Consider the following 20,220-nt stretch of genomic DNA (forward strand, 5'->3'; position numbering starts at 1 on the left):
CATAGAACGCTGTTTGTAATAAACTGTTTACAGCCTGAAAAAGTATGTATTTGTGTCAACAGGACTCCTGTAGGAGGTACATGCCAAACTGTCAGTTTTTACATATATAGATATATATATATAATTATATATATATATAAGGTCAGTGCCTATAGCAAGACAGTGACCCCTTGTCATCAAACTGCAACTCTGTAAAACAGGGTAACATCTTGACAGGAGGTTGTTGTTTTTAGTACCAGCTGACACTGCTGAAGAGATGATAAAATGGCCAACCAGACTGTAGGGACCAGTTAAAAAAAAAAAGGTGCAAACCTATGAATCTCTGTGTTTAACATGAAACACACAGTACAAAAATTGTATCCACTGTTAGCATTTCAACAGTCACATTTGCCATATTTTTACAAAAATCAGTGTTGGTGAACTTATCATTTTTTAATTCACAGGTTGTTTACTATTATATGTGACTATTTTTGTAAATGGGTTTTATGTTGGGGAAGGGGGTATGAGGACCAGGTGTTCTGCTCTCGGATTCTCTATAATGTACAAACAGAAGTGATTTGCATGAAGGCATGCTGCACTTGTAGTTCATGCATGGGAAAACATGATGTCGCACAAAGCAGCAGTCTGACTACTTCCATGTTTCAGGGTGGCTCTGTATGTTGAGGTGCTTAATAACAGTATCCATCTAGTATCTCATCCAGACAAATCTTAATGTGCCTGTAAAGTCCCATAGAGTCTACAATAATAGAACAGATGTTTTATTTTTTCATGAGTCATTTAACAGTAGTTGAACAATCTCTGTATAAAAATTTTACTGAGGGACATAGAGTCTACTTCTAAGTATTCTTCTGCAGAAAACAGTTTACCTGACCTTGGGAAATTGAATTTACCAAAAACCTGCAAAACACAAGGATTATGAAGTTGTTCTGCTTCACCCTGCAGTATCATTTAGCCATCTTCTGCTCTCAGCAAGGTTGACATTGTATGTGTTGATTAAAAAAGTACCCTCTATGTAAATAGTTATTTTATCCCGTGGTGCATGTTTGAGCAAACAAATAATGACATGTGCACAATATTTATTGCATCAAATATGTACCACAGTAAGTGTAATTTGCAATCTCTCAACAGCTAATATGAAGTATTCTGTACCATTATAGACAGTTTGGAAGCTATCACTGATGCATGTTTATCTTGCCTTTGCTGCTGTAATTTTACTCCTTCCACTGTTAAGAGTCTAATATGGGAAGCCATAGCTCAGTGGTTAAGTGAAATAAATTGTTCAATTGGTCATCATTCTTTCACGACATCAAGCAATAGTTTGCAGTTATTTAAGAGCTTCTTGCTTTGCATTCTAAAATTTTAAGTGACTACTGTACGGTGCATAGTCAGACTGTACAGGCTATGTTGCAAACTGCTTAATCTGTTGAAAACTACATGGATAGAATTTTCTAAGAAAATATAAATACTGTAAAAAATACCATTTTATTTTATTTTTCAGCATTTTGTACATAAAATAAGAAATGAGAATTATCTTCAGGTTGATGTTACTGTCACTTTTATTACTTTCTATCCATAGCACTTTTTAATTCAAGAACTTCACAATATAAGAAACAAAGGAAAGAATGGGGTAGCTTTAGGTTTCTGCTTTTTTATTAGTACTGTATTTTTGCACACATTTTAATGTGAAATAAGTTTCAAACTGAGTCCAAAATGCACTTGCTTCCAAATAGATATAACTTGTAATTGAAATGTGGTGGGGAGGATTTGTTTAAGATTCTAGCACTGCCTGCATCAGAAGTTTCAAGGTAGTATTTTTATTCATGAAATCTTTACCAGTGTTTGTTTACATAGACTATTCTTATTCTTGTTGATTCATGCTGCACTAGAACTGTTCTAAATATAATATGGGATCCACAATGTTTTTTTTCCACAGGAATTAAATAGCAAACTTGTATAATTGATCACATCAGGACATTTTGTGTTTCTTACACAAGCAAAAATTCGATGTTGACTCCTCCTTTTACAAAAATATTGACTTGTGTGTCGGTGAACTGCATGCAGGAAAATGCTATTACCATAAAGAACAGTAAACCACATTACAGTTGAGCCAAAAGAATAAAGACTTCATTTTTTATTGTATTTAATGGTTTTGTCTGCATTTTTTATTTTCCCGTTAAAAACTAATGGATATCAAGAGGTGCTATGAAAGTAAAATATGAATATATATAAAATGTTAGAAATCGATTTGTGAAAAGTAAAGAAAAATTGAAGCTGTATGCTTTCTGAAGGACCTTAAACATCATTTGAACTTACACTCTTGAGGTTATTAATCCTATTCAGGATCCCAGGATAACATCTAAGAGCTCATGATGCTTCAATCCCTTTTTCATATCAGTGTTCTGAGACAACTAAAAATCAGATATTAAAGAAAGTCTCCAGCTACCAAGGCTGCAATGTATGTATCATTTCAATTATATTTTATATGTGAAGTGAAGAATTATCTTTGTGTTATAAAGAAAAAGATATTTACATCTTTATTTTCTAAGTATAATTTATTATTTTATGATAAGACATGAGAGCCAAATTTTTAGGTAGCAATCATATTTGAGTGCTATTTCTAAGAAGAACATTTCTCTGTCCTAAATTTAAAGTAATGCCATGAAGGTTACAACAAGTGAACAAATTAAAAGCACAAACACTAATAATCATCATAGATGTGCAGATATGCACTCTACATGAGATCCTCTGAAGAGTATTGGGAAAACCAGATGTACCCAGGAATCTGTGTGATGTGGAACTCTGAGCTTTGGGTGTGCACCCCAGGAGAAACACAAACGGAGCAGTAGGATGGTGCATGCCTTTTCTCCCTTGTCTCCACAATTTTCAACTACTGATGGTCTGTTGAGGTTGTTCACTCTAAAAATGAGTATTGCTACTCTCGTGTAGTGAGCACTTAGGCTGCAGTGTTTCAGTTAACATTTTTCACCTCAGCTGTAAAAAAACAATTGTCAGGGCAGGGTGTAAGATAGGGAGAGATGAGAGAACCCAAAATCCAAAACATCCAAAATCCAAAATGTGTAATTAAAGGACAAATTTCATGTTGGTGGTTGTTTTTGGGGAGGGAATGGTCTTGAAAAAATTGCAGGTACATAAATAATCTATTCGTCTGACTTAGACTGAAAATAATCAGTATGTGTCTGAGAGGGGTTTGTGCTTATCAGAAGACCAGCACAAAGAAATTATTAAATGCCTCAAACAACAAGCAGCTGTGGGTACTTTTTCTTTTTTTTTTATTTTTTTTTTTTTTTTTTTACTTGGGTGCCCCTCTCTTTGTAGTTTGTTTTGTAAACAGATCTGTAGCTGTACTGGAAACACCTGCGACAGACACACGGGACACGGGTGATGCCCACGCGCGTCCCCGCAGCGTCCCTGCGGGCTGTGCGCGGCTCGGAGCTGCCCCGGCCCCGCCCGGCCCGGCCCGGCCCGGCTCGGCAGCGCGGGGGAGCTGCGGGGGGTCAGCCCGCCCGGAGCCGCGGAGCGCCGCTGGCCGCGCTCTCTGCCGGCGATGGAGGGCGGGGGCCCGGCGTGCCTGGCGGGGGCCGCTGCCGGCGCGGGCCCGGCTGGCGAACCGGGGAGGCGCCAGGCAGCGCTGGAATACCGTGGCTCAGGTGAGGAGCCGCAAGCGCAGTGCGTGCCTGCAAGCGCAGAGGCGGCGGGGAGCGCGGCGCGCCCGCTGCCAGCCCAGGAGCTGGGAGAGCTGGGTGAGGAGAACGAACCGCGCTGGCATCTGTGTGCGTGTGGGAGTCACCCAGAGAGAGCGGCTGTCCCCACAGCGGAGACCCTCTGGATCCTCGCCTGTAAGACCGCCTGTCTCTCCTGGCGTTTGGGGCACCTGAGGCGTAAAGGGATGCGAGGTGAGGTGAGGTGGCCTGCGGCACCCCTTTAGGGCTCCTTGGGTTTTGGCCGTCCCTCGGTGCTGCCGCTGGCCCAGCACTTCCATTCCCAGCTGCGCCCGTCGGCTCGGAGCCCCGCGGTGTGTGTGGGCTGCCCCGCTGGGCCTCGCTGCGCCGGGGGCCTGGCCTGGCCTGGCCTGGCTGCGCGGAGCGCTCGGACCGAGCTGCGCCCGCCCCGGCAGAGCGGAACAAATGGGAGACGGCTCCGGGGATTTCTGTGCAGTCTGTGGTTCTGGATAGATCCTGTGGTGCTGCAAGAATGTGCTAGTCCTGTGTGAGGAACTATGTTCTCTATCCGCTCAGCACAGCAAACTCAGGAGCAGTGATATACCTCCAGTTCGTTCTTTGTCTAAAACATCTTCTGGTCTCGGTAGACAAGAAGACAAACAGTTGTGAGAGGCAGTGGCTGACCCAGGCTAGTAGAGCTAAATAATGAACAGATTGCTTCAGGCTGCAAAACATGCTCAGTTTCCCATGTTCTTTCGCACTTAATGGGTAATTATACCGACCATATATTGCAGTGTTCTGGATGAGGGTATGTTTTACTGAGGAAAGATTGCTAACAAAAGTCTGCCACAAAAGATTCCACGTCCACATTAGTCACCCTTACTTTATCAGTGGGCAAATTGGAGAATGGATTTTTGCATAGTGTCTGTAGAAAAAAAACAAAGCTCTAAGGGTTTTGTAAATTTCAGTATATTTACCCTGAAAAGTGGCAACGTAAATAAACACCCAAGGGCAAAGGTGCTGGAGTGACCTTAGGGTGATTCCAGAACAACTTATATGCTTTTTAATCTTGTCAGAGCAAAGCAGGCTAAAGTAATCTGTAAAATACAGGTTTTAAAAATCGAGTACAAGGAAAGGTCTGCCCTTTTTGTGTGCCTGTTCTTATCTGTGGCTGTTGTTTCAAGATGTTATTTTCATGTTTATTGTTTGAACAGTAGTTCAGGTTAGCTCAGCAACATCCCTCACTAGTCACTAAAAATCTCATCATAATTTATTTTAGAAAATGCAGTTAAGTGCAGCAAAATGAGAAAATGTGGATAGTTTGTGGCCAAGCATGCTGTATTTTAAAGTCTTCTTACACATCATAAAGTTTTTTAGGTCTATTTAACTTTTACTATGAAATAAATAGAGCTTTCTGCAATGTGTGATGGAATTTTGGTTGAACCTTGGGAAATCTGTTTGTATTTTGAGTTAAGTAGTATATATGGAATATAAAGTACTTGAATGTAGACTGCTTTCTTCACTCTGTGGGGACCCTTACTTGTGTAATAGTCCAAAAAGTGTTTGCAGCATGCACTGTTACCTTGCTGTGAATTTATCATTGTGATAGGTCTTGTGTCTAGTGTTGAGATTTTTGTTTCTGTGAGGTGGTTCTAATGACAATTTGAAATTATTTCCTGCCTCCGTGATTGCGTCGTAACGACTGTGGAGGGAATAAGCAATAAGCAACTGCAGGAGGTTGTAATGTGTGTTACAACACACATTCACTATTGTAAATTGTTGTATTTTGGAAACAAATGGCCTTGTAGAGATGCTACAGATCAGCAGACAGCCTTGTTTGGCACTTGTCACACTGGTAGCACAGCTTGCTTTAACCACAGACAGATGTTGCTGCACGGATGTACTACATCAGTCTATTTATTCAAAGTGAAGGAGGGTGAATGGGGCTGAGCTGGGGTTTGGTTGACTTTCTATAGGGCAATCTTCTGCAGGTGTTTGCTGGTGACTGATGGTTTTGGTTTAACCCCAGCTGGCAGCTGAATGCTGCACAGCTGTTTGCTCACTCCAGCAGCGGGATGGGGAGACAATCAGAAGGGTAAAAGCGGGGAAACCTGTGGGTTGAGGTAAAGGCAGTTCAGTAGATAAAGGGAAAGCTGTGCACACAAGCAAAGCAAAGCCAAACAAGGCATCCATCCAGCAGTTCCCATGTTCAGCCATCCACAGGACAGCCAGGGCTGTCACACGTAACGGTGACTTGGGAAGACAAACACTGTCACTCCAAACATTTCCCCTTCCCCCTTCTTCCCCCAGGTTTGTATGCTGAGCATGGCACCACATGGGGTGGGATATCCCTGTGGTCAGCTGGGGACAGCTGTCCTGGCTGTGTCCCCTCCCAGCTCCTTGTGCATCCCCATTCTCCTCACTGGTGGGGCCGTGTGAGGTGCTGGAAAGGCTTTGACTGTATGTGAGCACTGCTCAGCAATGACAAAAAACATCCTGGAATCACCACCACTGTGTCCAACATTTTAGGTTTTGTGTCGTAGTATGGTCGTGCTATGAAGAAATCTAACTCTCTCCAAGCCAAACCCAGCACACTAATTTAGAGAAATGTTGAGCCAGAGAATAAGAAGGTTTGAATGCTGTAAAGGCCCCAAGCAACTTGCGTGGTGAGCCATTGGAAAGGGTTTACAGCTGTTCATGTACTCTAAGTTAGACCCACAGGAGAAATACTGACAAGGTATTCTCAAGAGAGAATATGCCACAGTATTCTGAAAGTAAAATTTTATCTTTTAAAAGTTTTCTCACTGAACTGGTTCACTTTGTTGTAGATTGCTTGACTTCTTGAGTCCGGTTTAAATACTTTTTCAGACAGACCTTAATAAAGATTCAGGTATCACTGCTTTCCCTCTCCTGCATCCTGTTTGCTCTATGGCTTTGACAGGTAAAAAAGAAAAGCCTGTTGCTTTTCCCATTTCCCAGGCAACTACCCTCTCCATTGGGAATGCCTTCCATTACTCTCAGTAGCCTCAGTTTCTTGATGATTAGTCCAAGCATTTGGCAAGACCTGTACAGTTCTGTGCCAGAGTGTGCAGGCTAGGTCAAAAAGGAGAGTGGGCATGGCCAAAATGGAGATAGCTGCTCTTACCTGCCCTCCAGGGAGGGGGGTGAAATGAAGGCAATCCAAACTAATTGGTTTCAGTGATAATATGTTCTGTATAATATGCTGTCCGATAAGCAAGTGTTAGAACAGATAAAAAAGAATGTATTTCCTAATTAATAGTTGTGCAAAGCGATCTGGAGCCATGAGTCAGTCTGCAGATAAGACGTGTACCTAGTTCCCTAGGATTCTTTTTAAATTAGTCATAATGTGATACTTAAATAGTTATAATGTTAAAAGGTATTCTAAACATATATGAGACTGCTTTGACATATAAAAGCAGTTTTGCAGGTAACTGTTTTGAAAAACTGTTTTCTTCAGGGCTCTCCCCAGCTTCCTTGTTGTCACAAATCAGCATATGTGACCTAAAGGTCACATAATTTCAGTGCAGTACTTATCATGTGGTGTACTCAAGACATTTTGTATTATACACATATTTGACAGGAAAATAAGTCTAGTGTCTCGATAAGATTATAATGGGGTACTGAAAGGGTTATGTTTGAAAGTAGGAATTCCATGTTATTACATGGATCCTTTGATCAGCCTGTTGGGTATTTTTTATTCACACGTCTGCAAACTGTTTGTGTTCAAGTGGGAACTGCATGACTCTGGGTTTGACACTGCTTTTTCACTTTGCTTTGATGTGCCAACAGCCTTCTCAAAAGACACGATGTTCTATTTTAGTAATCAAGCACTGATTTTTGTTACCTGGTGAGAACAGATACAAAGGGCAAATTGCATGTATACCCTCGAAATATTGTTTTATATAATTGCATTAGAAGTCTTCCTTTCTATAGTTTCTTATGCAGTATTTTTTGTGTGTGTGCTTTAGTCTTTTGTCTGTTCTGGTTTTTTGAGATCTGTTTGTCTCTCTACATCAAGTACAGTAATGTAAATCACTAATGTATACTTTGTACCAAATATATCTGCAAAAGACACATATGGAAGTAGGTATTTTTGTGCTGGATGTAGTAGATATGAAATAGTATTTTACCTTGTTTTGTATAAACAGTGTCTGTATTTTAGTGAAAATTTGCAAGATATTTGTGGAAGAAGGATTTGGAAGAAAGATTTGAGGCAGCATTTTGTTTTCAGCTTAAAAATACTCAAGCATTTTTTATACAAAACCCTGGACTGTTGGTCATTTCACAGTAGATTTGCTTCTGTTATAGGCTTGCTATGTCACAACTGGCTTCTTTGGGAGTTCCCATGGCAACAAGGATTTTTGAACTGCAAAGCAGGATACTGCTTTGAGGGAGTATAAATATTCTTTATTACGGAAGAAATTTTGATCATTGAAAGCTGATCAGGCACTCTGCTGTTCCCCCTCAGGTTCCTCCCCTTAATCATCTGTGCTTTTGCCCATATGTTTACACCTAATGTGAATTCTTATTTGACAAGAATACAGTTACCTGTTCTAATTTTTAACGTGATATGAGAAATTATGAAAAAAAATTGTCAAGCCTCACAGTTCTGATAGCATATAAAAACATGTTGTCTTCCAGAATACAGTCTCAACAAGCAGGAGAGCATTCTATATACCTAGAAATTTGTATTTTTATATCTTTTTGAACATTGTATATGCTTATAAAAAACTAATGAGAATTGAGTTGCTCAGGATTTGCCCTGCTTCTCCTAATGTTTACTTTGTCTTTAACTTGTTTCCAAGATGCATTCATAAAATATTTACTTCTTTAACAGACTTATACTATATTTTTTAAATTAAGGATCTCAAAATACTGCACCCGATTCACAAACTAAAATTCATTAACAGTGGCAGTAATTTTATGTGTTTTTCATCTCAGATGAGCAAAAGTGGCATGGGAAGTTTGGGGTGTATCCTGAACCAAAAAGCTATAGGATAAACCTTGATAGAGTAACTCTGCTTGGGTCATTTTTTCAAAGTTAGATAGGTTTTCTGTGTTGTTTTCCTTCTGAGCACTCATTCCAAAATAAGAAGCCAGTTATTCAGATTTGTCAAGTTCCCGCCATAGCCCCACAGTTTAGTATGGGTTGTTTTGTTTTGTAAACAAAACTGGTAAACAAACTGGTAAAAAAGAAAATGGGGATTATGAAGTTGCTGAAACAATCCGGTCAAGTAAAGCAGATAATTTAATGTTGTAAAAGTCTCTGAATAGTACATCTAAGAAGTTTATCCTCATAACGTGGTAATTTGGAGATGTATTAAAAACATATTTGGAAAGTAAAGGCAGCTGCCAGTGGCCTGCTGGTCTTCATGGTTTGGGCAGGGAGACCTCTGTTTGCCCCTGCCACTGTCACCACACACAAAGGTGGATTATTACGGAATCATGGAAAAACACCACTGTGACTTCTACAGCTGGAGCTGCAAATTGAAAGACAAGCAGTTCTGCTGGAGAAGGATCAGGAAAGAGCAATCTAGTATATAGTAACTACTTCATCCAAATATCTATTTGTTAAAGACTTTTCACTACTGCTATCACCTGTGTAGGCTATAGCTGTAACAACATAACTTGCATATACATGAGAGAAATTGAGCCTAGTACCTAGAGCCAAGTATGAATACCCTGAATACACATGGGTTTTTTTTCAAGTGAAGCTGGAAGTTCTGGAATGACTTAATTATAACTTTTTCTTCCGACTAACTTTCACCACAGTCAGTTCAGAGCCAATATTGGAAAAATGCTTACAGGCTGCAGAGGTATATAATTTATAATGCTGTATGTGATTCTGGAACATTCTGTTTGGAAATACAAGAAACTGAAGCTGTGGAAACTGGAATTTGGAACATGGGTCTGAAAAGGTTTACGGTGATGGGTGGCATCTGGCCGTGTACTGCATTGCCCCTCCTCCCCTGCCTTCCAACACAACCTCAACTCACTTGTAAGAGCTTGAAGGCTTATTTTGGAATTTGTTTTCTGACTTTGCTTGTAATACTAGGCAGTGCAGTTTTTCACTGAATAATTTGTCCAGTGCTATCTAAGGCTTCAAGAGAACAGATAATTGCTACCTTGGGTTTTAGGCTGAAGAAATGCAAAAAGTTTGGGAAAAGGGATCCCTTAAATGCAATTAAAGAAAAAGAGGAGTGGAGTAAGAATGTCAGGAAGTCTCTGTTGTTTCTGGTGAGGATGTGAGGCTGGTGATTCTGCATGAAGCTCGATGAATGGGTTGAACAGCTAGCTTCTGCATCTCTGTTGAGACACATTAGGAGTGACAATGTGATGACATAATCGCTGACCCCAGATTGTTCTCAGCTATAAATCCTCTGGTTGCAGTCTCCACTGTTTCTCTGCATGTGCCGTTCACGTTTAAGGGCTTTTCAGATCATCTCCAGCACCATCTGCTGCATAATGGAAAGAAAACAATTGTGCTGTGTGTGGAGCCAGCTGACTCCCTGAGTGGATTTGGGGGGGTTGCAAAATCCATCTCGTCTCGAGGAACTTGTCTGTCTGGTTGTTCTCACTGCCATACTGAGCACTAGTCACTAGGCTGCCATTATACATGAAAAATAAAATAAATTAGGGACTCATTTGCAGGGACGTACACGTTTTTGAGCTGGTCAGATGCTTTATGTGTCTTTTCCTGCTCTCGTGCAAGGAATACCTCAGGTCCTGGTGTCCCCCTAATTGGAATGAGGGAAGCATTGTATTTGAAGCACCTTGTCAGAATGAGTGTGCTGGTAACACTCGTGGTGCAGGGGCGGTGAGGAGATAAGCCCAGGATTTCTGAACTGCAAGCGTTCACTAGGTGTCAGTGCGTGACTGCAGCGAGCTGATGCTCTCGCTGAGTGCTCTGATTGTGGTACCTCCCTTATGAAGAGGGATTTTGAAGAAAATTCCCACTTTTGTTTCCAGAATGCAATGCGGGTTACATTAAGGAATAACTGATAAATAAAAGTAATACTTCAGGGTTTTTTTTAAGGAACAGGCTAATAAAAATGCTGATATTAAAATAAAATTACTACCATATTTTGTGCCTAATGAAGATAATTTAAAGACTTAGAATAGGTCCTGAACTGATCACTATCAGGCTTTCTTGTCAGCATCTGATATATTACTGATGAAACACTCTACTCATACTGCTGCTGATTCTGGGTATGACTAAAATTCTATTAAGATGTGGAAAAATTGTAGTTTTTATAGTGATATATTATCTGTAAAATGAATACATTCAATTATTATCAAAATTATTGTTTTCCTTAAGAGATGTTAAAGATCAAGTCTGTAAATGTCAGTCAGAGAGGAGGAAAGCCCCATGGATATATCTAAAATTGTATCCCTAGAATGAAATATAGTGTTTATTAGAATATCTTGAATTGCTTGCATCTCACTATTAGATTTTTTTTAAAAGATGGTCTAAAAAAATTTATTTCAAATTCATTTTTAAAACAGATTTAAATTCATATTTAGTTTAGTTTTAGTAATAAATTATTAGGGAACTCGTCTTTTCAATGTCTGTGGAGTGATCAGCATTCATCTAGAAGTTTAAATTGTTCCAAACTGGATATTTTTTTGTTGCTTTTGAAACTGTTTGGTGAGAACTGTACATTAGTAGGTCAAAATAGCAAAAAAAGTCATTCATATGATATATGACTTTTCCTGTTATATTTTAATCCATAACATTGAGTGGATGATACCCTTTACCCTTTTATACTGAATCTATTTACAAGTGAGGGCTTTTGTAAAACTGTTCCAGGTTTTCCTCGCGGAAGTGCCAATGGTCGTGCTAATAGGTAAGAGAAGTTAGCTTGGTTACAAAGACAAGTTTTTGACTTGTGCTGAATTTCTACATATTCAATATGTAGCAGAGATACTGAAGGGATTGTCTGATGGCCAGCCTTCAGTGTTTTCACAGTTTGACATAGCTGTAAAAGGGTGCTGTCTTTGATGCCATCTTTGTTTCATCATACCACCTGCCTGTGAGATAAGAACCATCTGATCATCAAGGGCAGATTTCTTCTGCCCCAGAGTCCCTCCAGTTACATTTAAGCACTGCATCTCTCATCATGGGACACAGCTACCTGACTGGACAGACTTTTCAGACAATTTTTGATTGAGTTTATAAAAGATCCGTAAGGGATACAGTAGGAAGACTGTGGAGACCATTGTCTGCCCCTCTCCCTTGCAGACACACTGAATATAAACACTTGTTCTAAGTAAAGGAGAGCTTGAGTGACTTCTCATTGCACATGACTTTATGATTCTGTGTCTGAGTGCTGAAGGAAGCCTGTTCTCCAGCTTCTGTCGCTCATTAACTTCACCAAAAATTATCTGTTCACAATGATGCAAGATAAAGATGCAGACTCTGTCACTGCTTTGAAAATCCTTCCTAGCCTAAGGCTTAACAGTTTGTGTTAGATGTGAGGCTTTTTGGTTTTGATGACAACTTTGGGATTCTTCCAGAACCACTCTTCAGAAGCTGATCTGTCTGAAAAGAGCTCTCTCTGCCCAGTGACAATGTTTTTTGTCTTTCCTTGTTTGACATGTCTTGAGAAAGCTGTTTAAATTAGTTTCTGGTTGTTGCTTTTGACTTCCCTGTTTTTTTACTGCCAACCCTGATGTTCTGTTGGTATGGATCCTTCAAAGTTTGTGATTCTGCTAAGCATTTTCTTGCTGGCGTGCTGCTGCACTGAAGGTGATTAAAAAGGCATTTTCAAGTCAGGAAATCCATTTGATGTCTCTCTGCAGTACAGCCTTTAAAGTAATGCTTACTGTGTTTTTAACATGGCCAGCAGAACCATCCTGCATTCAGTCATCCTGCATGTCACTGGAGCTTCCACCTTGCTGAAATGGGGATAACCAGCACTGTAGGATATCTGAATTTATGAGCTTTAGAGTACAGTCAGCTCTGTGCAGTGGAAATCCAAAGCACTGATCTCTTTTCTATGGATGAACTCTTAATGTAATTGGATTTTCTCTTCTACCAGTGATAGCCATGTACTTGTTTATTGTAGTTGAGAGCAATTCTTAAGAAAATGAGAGACTTGGATACTGTTTTTTCTTGGCCTGAAAGTGTTGAAATTGACACTTGAATCTTTCAGAGATACAACATCATGAACGAGCTATGAAATAATTTTGGGAGAATAGTGCTGAGCAAGGGCCTGCCATTTCTCTTGGCTGCTATTGGATGAAATGGGGCATAACACTCTAATGCTAGGCCACTCACTTGTGTGTAGGGATCGTTGGGCTTTCTTGTTCATAAGAGTGATTTGGAAATAGGAACTAGACTCTTTTTCCCTGCCAAGTGAGTGTTCTCTTCTAGAATGCTTTTGCAGATCTGTATGTGAAGACACAGGTCAGTCTTTGCAGAACAATGCTTTCTTTGGTGCAGCTGAAGTTCCTGTTACTTGGAGAGTGAGGACATTTTAAATTATCAACAAAATATGTACATTTTGCATTTCACCTAAGCTATGGTGGAGCAAAAAGTTAAATAATGACCTTTCATTTTACAAGGAGACAAATTAGGCACACTCTGAATTTCTGAAAAAGCAACTGATCTTTCATATAATTTCCACCTCCTTTTTTTAACAGCTCTGCCACTTACAGGCTTTACATTTGCTTGCTATTCGTTCAATCACTTAATGCCCTTATCATCTTTTGTGATTTAAGATATCTAATATTTCTGTGATGCATAACTGCTTATGTTTGTTTCCTGGTGATTTTTCTTTATGTTATTAAAAACACACTAGGACAAAGCCATGCATGGAACAGGCATGAGAATGGCCCCAAGGGAGTGGTTGTATTCAAAGGCTGGTAGTACTGGTTAGTCACATGTCCTTATGAACTGGACATTATTTCCTTGCATGCTCTTTCCTTGTCTGTTTTGGTGAGCTGTGCATCAGCAGCACTGGGGGAAAACACTGAGTACTATCAGTAGCAACAGTGCATGGCCTTGCCTAAAAGTATGCATGGGGTAAAGGAGGAGCTCCTTCAGTGACTTCTGGAATTAAATTTTGTGTAACTGTATTTAAAAATGTAGTACTTTTGTTGGTAGAAATGTAAAACTGTTAATTTTTTACACCAGAAAATAAAAAACCCCTAGTTTGTCTGTATAAAGTACTTGAGGTCCTGATTCACCATTTAATACTTCTTTTGATCACTGGCTTGCACAAGGATACATGCAGCATATGGCACAAAATCCAATATCTAACACAGGAGAAGGGTGATTTTAGGTATCAGTGTAGCCTTGTGACCTCTCTGGTCATCTGTGTGAACTGACTGTGGGCAGCCCCACAATCCCCAATAAAAGTAAAAGGCTAAGGGCTACTTTCAGTGACCAGTATGAATGAATATGAATATGACCAGTAGGTGAGGCTGAAGATAGGGTAGTTGTAGACTCATGAATGAAGCTGGGCAGGGGAGAGAGAGCAGAAACTTGCCAGGAAAAACCAAATTAGGAGGATTAGGATGCTGTGCATGTGGTTGAAACCAGGTTGATACTACTCAGGGCAAAATTTATCTAAATCTAGTTGATTTTTGATTTTACTCTTGAAAAAAAAAAAAAGAGAGAGATGTCCACAGCTGGGGTAAGCAGCAAATGTTTTGAGGAAATGTATTTAGATTATAAATTTTTTCAAGTTTGTTTAATTTTGCCTTTCAGTCATGAAGCATAGGTTATGGTTCAAGAGAAGCTTGATGTTTCAGGCTTTTGTATTGTTATTTAGTTATGAGAAGTCAATTCTGGGTTTTGGGGAGCACTTGCCTTAGTTGTTATGCAAATAAGCAAAATTTGAAATAATTTACATGATAGAAAGCTGCTTTATAAGATAATCACAGATGAGTTAGTGGAAATCCAGGTATACTCTGGTGCAAAAGTTCCTTGCTTACCTTTTGTCTATTTTTGTGTCGTTTGTTATATGACTTTTGCTTTGACTGAAGGCAGATGACTATACTTTTGAGCTGATTGAAGGAATATAGACTGAATGTTGGTAAGTGGGTGGGAGTCTGAGAAACTTGAAATTTATGTAACTTGCATTTCTAAGAGGTTAAAATTAGTCTGCCTTGAATATGTTTTTCAGTTTTTCCTGAGATTTGTTCTCACCTGGCACTATTTTCATGGAGGTTTCTGTAGTATAGGTTTTTTTAGGTTATTTTTTGTTTGTTTGGTTTTGTTTTTAATTTTACTTAATTTCACAGAAGCTCTCTACATGTATTTTAGGGAGAAAGGAACATTTGGTTTGATTTTCCTTGGTTTTGTTTATCAAGGAGTAAAGAAAAACTTACTTCTGATGGGTGCTGCAGTACTGTTTGTCTTAAAGCTGTGGCAGGTGGTTTTGGCCTTTAGCAGTGCAATAAGCAGTGTAGCTCTTCCCACTCGCCCCGTTGATGAAACTTCCCAGTGTGCCCATTCCCGCGGCTCTGGCAGTTGCACTCCCAAGGCCACACTTGGGACCAGAGCCCCTTATGGCAGGTGGCCCCAGTGACCCAGCAGGCCCTGCTGGATGCCCAGCGCAGCCTCCTCCCAGCCAGACCGAGTTTCCTCATGGTTCCACCCTGGGTTGCCCACAGCAGAGCTTCACGTGCCCATAAAGCTGTTTATTCCTGGCACAGTAACACAGAAACAGCTGGAGCTGGTGCCTCTGAGCAGGGACTCCCAGCAAAGCTTTGTGCCTTCACAGTCCCAGTGTGGCAAAGTCTCGCTTCTCCTCCAGGAGTCTTCAGCTCTTGCTGCCCTCTCCGTGTCCACCCACCTTGCTGGTGTCACCCAGCTTCATCTCCTTTCTTATTAATAAGTTCCTGCTGTGTTCTGCTGTGGCCATTCACCTGGCCAGCATCACCAATCTTTGTGCCTTTTGTCATCCCAAAGTTGGCAGTTCACAGCCTCTTGTCTTTCTCTGGCCTCCCACCCAGAGCTCAATCTGCATCCTCATCTGCAAGCCCAGCATCTCAGTGTAGTTTTTACAGCTCCTTGATAGTTAATTCCTCCTACTGTAACAGGAGGAATATATTCAAGTGCCAGATCCACTGACCAGTATGATGTGCCTTATGAGAAAGGGCTTGGTTTGTTTCTGTTCTGAGCTGGAACAAACACAGTTCAGCTGCTTCAGACGCAGTAGAGTCTTCTAGGTTCTGTTGAAGAGTAAAAATTTATGAATTATGTCATTAATTAATCCTGTTCTTTCCTGAAGCAGTTTTGATTTTCAGGATATAGGGTGATGTGTTTTTGTTGTGCATTGCCCATAATTATCCACCACCTCTTCCAACCTGAACTGTCTTCAGGCTTCAGTGAATGCAGTCAGTAGGATGTTGAAGCCAATATAGCTTGTTATATGGATTCTGCATTTTTACTTTGTTCTTTGACTGTGGAGTTGTTTGTTTTTTTTTTCCCCAAAGACTTATGGAAACTGTATCACACATATCCTGTTTGATAGGTTCAAACTACTTAAACTTCAGAATACTTTAATTCTGCAGGCATTTCTTAAGACTAGATAATGGCATTTTCTACCATCTGTGAGAAGGAAACATCAATTTTCCATTTGCTTTCAGTCATAAGTCATACATCCTGTCAATGCCAGCAACTTCAAATTAGGGAAACCTTGCCCCGGGTTTCACAATCAAACTTTAGTGTGTTTGAAAAAAAACCCAGTTTTCTTGACTATGCAGGATTTTTCTAGGTAGCTGAGTGCACACCAGTAAGTCATACATAGTTCATTCATCACTTTCTTTTTTTTCCCTCTGTTGGTGTTTATTCTGCTTGGGGACCATGGTGGCACATTTTGTAACAACACCAGATATCCTGAGTTGCCACATGGAATTGGCATTGGCTGTGAAATTCACACAGTCTTGGTGCTACCTTACAAGCCAGGTTCCTCCTGCTTCCACTGTATCTTTGCACAGACATGTAGAATGCTGAGAAACAAGGTCTGTCTGCATTCAGGAGATCTAGTAGATCTAACATGTGGAACATGACATGCCGTCCTGGGATCCTGCTAGCAGAATCGTGAATAAGGGTCTTATTTCTACACCCGTGTGAGAAATTTGTTTCAACATCCAAGGAACAATCATTCAGAAGAGGATTTTGCTGTGGAAGACCTGACCTCTTATGACAATTCAGGTGGTAGCTCTTCTGCTCCTGAGCTGGCCGGTAACCACTGCTTGTCTTGAGCAAATGCCTGAGCCTGCAGTCAGTAGCCTGGTGAGCAGACTGGTGACTGTCTCAAAAGTCTGCTTGGAGCATTCTCTAAACATCAAGCTCCACCCGTGCCTTCATGAAGGATGTTAGAGCTGCTCTCACCCTTGACAGGAGAGATCTACAGTAATTGGTTTTAATTGGAAGATTAAAATTGGAGAGATCTACAGTAATTGGAAGGACTGTGTGATAAGCTATCAGAAAGTTATGTAACCAGAGTGTAGCTGCTGGGATCCAGGGGCTGTGAGTGCCTGTTTCGTGTGTGAAGTGGAGATCAAGAGATATTAGTTACCAGTAATCAGAGTTCTTTGAGATTTGTACATCTATAAGACCATTTTGCCCTCAGCCATGGCTTGCCTTCTCTCCTACTTGGAAAGATTTGCATTTCAGGAAAAACTAAGATGGTGAAGGTGGTGCTATCCAGTACCACAGTCTGAAGGTTTATTTAGGAGGCAGGTGATCCTGTCGGCCTACTTCATGCAGGGATTTTCAAAAGAAACTTCATTCTTTGTAGAGTCAGAGAAAACAGAAGTAAATATTTTGGTAGCAATACACATAATCAGGGAAAGAAAAAGTGAAGGAAGTTGTTGCAGGAATCTGCTTTCTGGTGGAGCTTTCCTTTTTTTCCAATGTAATAGCTCTGGAGAAAAAAAAAGATAAATGTGTTTTGTATGAAGTATCAAGTATAGGTAAGTTTTAAAAAAGGAGAAATAGCCAAACAAATACAAGTACAAAAAGTAATTCCTTGAGTCGCAGCAGGGACTGGGTACAAACCTGGATTGTTTCCATTTCAGCATCTCTGTGTATATGTGGTTAATTAGTCCAATAATGGCACTTTGGAGCTGGAAAGCATTGCTAAGATTTAGCAGGTGCTGGCTCTGGAAAGGGCCAGTCGGTCCAGGTGCTCTGCCGGGGAGCAGCCAGTGCAGCAGGTGGCTTGGAAAGAGCAGGTGAGACAGGAGCCGAGGGCAGCTCGGGCTGGGGCTGGCTGCCTTGGGAGCCTGGTGGCGAGGAGGTCTGGCATCCCCCGAGGCAGGCGGCCGGCTCAGCCTCCGGGTCCGGCTCGGGAGGTGCCTGGCCGGGTCCCAGCAGGGCTGCAGCAGCGGAGCTCAGCTCCAGCAGGGGCCAAGGGCAAGAGACTCAACTTGGAGGAAGGGTCCTGGCAAAGGGTGGGCAGGGGCTGCTGCTGCCTCCTCTATCAGGGCCACCAGCTGTGCTGTCTGTAGGTTGGGATTTTGCCCAGGCAGCCAAACGCCACCACCTGCACAGGAGAATATCCTTAGCAATCTGCAGGAGTGAATTTCATATATTTAAAATGCATTTATTATGTAAACGACTTTACTCAATTCTTGATGTGCAAATTGGGGCAAGTTTCACAAGGACTGTCTGATGTTACACAGAAATCCGAGGCAACTGGCAAGGTTACGTTCTGGAGATTGCACAGACCCCACTGCTGGGGAGGCTTGTGTGTGCAGTCCTTGTGGAGTGTGGGGGAAGCAGCAGCCTACTTAATGCTAATCAGTTTTTGTAGCAATGCTGTTTGTATTCTACTTAGAAACACTGTCTGTCTGTATTGAGTTGCTTCATTCTGTGACTGTTGTAGAGCTATTGGGGTTTTTGTTGGTAATACTTTCCTATTTTCACAATAGATTTTGCGAGGCATTCTGATTGATTTGTTTGTACTGCCCTTTTTTCTGACTTGCTATTCTGATGGTGTTTTGGGGATGGAACCTTGCATCTATATTTAAAAAATATTTATTAAGTCTAGTTGTGGCACTACAGTTCTGTATATCTGTTAATTTCTCTCAGCACTCAGGCTGGTTGAAAGGTGAAGTGTTGGTGCTCAATTCCAAATTTCTTTCTGCAAATCAAAAAGAAAATAAATTTGAAGTCTTCCAGCCAATTGTTTACCAGTGCAAAATGTCTGTTTAGGTGTCCCTCAGTATTCTCTTTTTTCCCACTGAAGAAAATTATATTGATTTTTTTGGATTTGAAACCTAATAGTTTTGTAATGCTTGTAGGAAGGGATTTCCATTTTTCTAGCTATATAAGAAGAGGTTTTGTGTTAAACTGAGGTAATTTGGTTAAAAAGACACCTACTTTACTTTTAAAGACAGAATCTGAATGTTATGCACAGGATCTGCTGGCAGTTCGTTGTGATAAGACTGACAGCTAATTTTTTCAGAAGCTAAATCAGCTATTACTTTGTAGTGAAAGTATGCTAATTGGTGTAGTCTTGCTGTCGTTAAAGATCAATAATTCATTGAAGAGAACAGATGCTCATATTTAAAGGAATTCACAGTTAATTTTATTGGAAAACTATAGCTGAAGATTAAAATTTGTAAACACAAAGGTATTTGTCAGCTTCTGCTGCTTAATGTTTTTCTTTAAAGGGGAAATCCTGGAGTACAAACGCTTTGATATGGCAGTAAATGATGTCTTAGCTAAAAAGATTCATGTTTGGTTTTGATTTTAAATGTAATTAAACTGTCATAAACTAAATATGATGCTGTTGTCTTCAACTGAGCTGATACCTACCTGATTTATATAGAGAGGTCGAAAATAAAAATACTCTGATCTTGGAAAACATTTTTTTCAAACTAGATTTAAGAGGCTGCAAAGAGACTGGAGTATATTTCAGGCACATTAATTGAAAATTGTTCACCTAGTCATTCTCTGCATTTGAATTCTTTTTAGGTAGAAAGTTTTGTGTGAAGTTTATGCAGCACACTGAACGTTGGCTACTCTTTTATAAATACAGTAAAATAAATGCACGCACACCAGTTTTACAGGTAGAATTTTACACAGCTATCATTCAAGAAAAAGGTATCTACTAATTATTCTTTTTGAGGTATTTTATAAATACTGCCTCAAACAGAAAGAAAACATATTTTGTAGGAAATTCCTGGCATCTATCTCTGAATTATTCTAATTTGCATTGAGATTTCAGATCCTTGTTTGTATAAAAGCACCACTGTTTTTTTGATAATCACAAGCTTTCCTAAATACACAGCAGCACTCTTCACAGAAGATCTGGATAGCTGAGTCAGTCTCAAAGAATGTATACAGGCAGTAACTGTGTTCCTACAGCTGTTTGCTTGTTTTTTCCTTACAAAAAGGAGCTGAAAGGGAGAATTCCTATTCAGTAGTGGAGCTGAAGGCTTATTAATAGACTTTTTTTCCCTTGTCTTTAAATTTTTTCATTACCTTTTAGTACTGAGTGTCTTCACTGACTACTAAGTAGCTTATTAAAGCTGGTTTTTAGATGTGCTTTTT

General features: G+C 40.3%; 1 protein-coding gene across 1 annotated transcript in view; it reads left to right on the forward strand.

The window, feature by feature from the left end:
* Window positions 1-3,793: 3,793 nt before the first annotated feature.
* Window positions 3,794-20,220, forward strand: part of CSRNP3 (cysteine and serine rich nuclear protein 3) — a 90,231-nt gene continuing 73,804 nt past the window's right edge. The window contains exon 1 of the mRNA XM_041473325.1: window positions 3,794-3,914. The gene's annotated coding sequence lies outside the window, so the exon portion shown is untranslated. The remainder of the gene's footprint in view (window positions 3,915-20,220) is intronic.

Source organism: Pyrgilauda ruficollis, unplaced genomic scaffold (assembly GCF_017590135.1).
Source record: "Pyrgilauda ruficollis isolate IOZ18807 unplaced genomic scaffold, ASM1759013v1 scaffold3, whole genome shotgun sequence".
NCBI classification, from domain to species: Eukaryota; Metazoa; Chordata; class Aves; order Passeriformes; family Passeridae; genus Pyrgilauda; species Pyrgilauda ruficollis.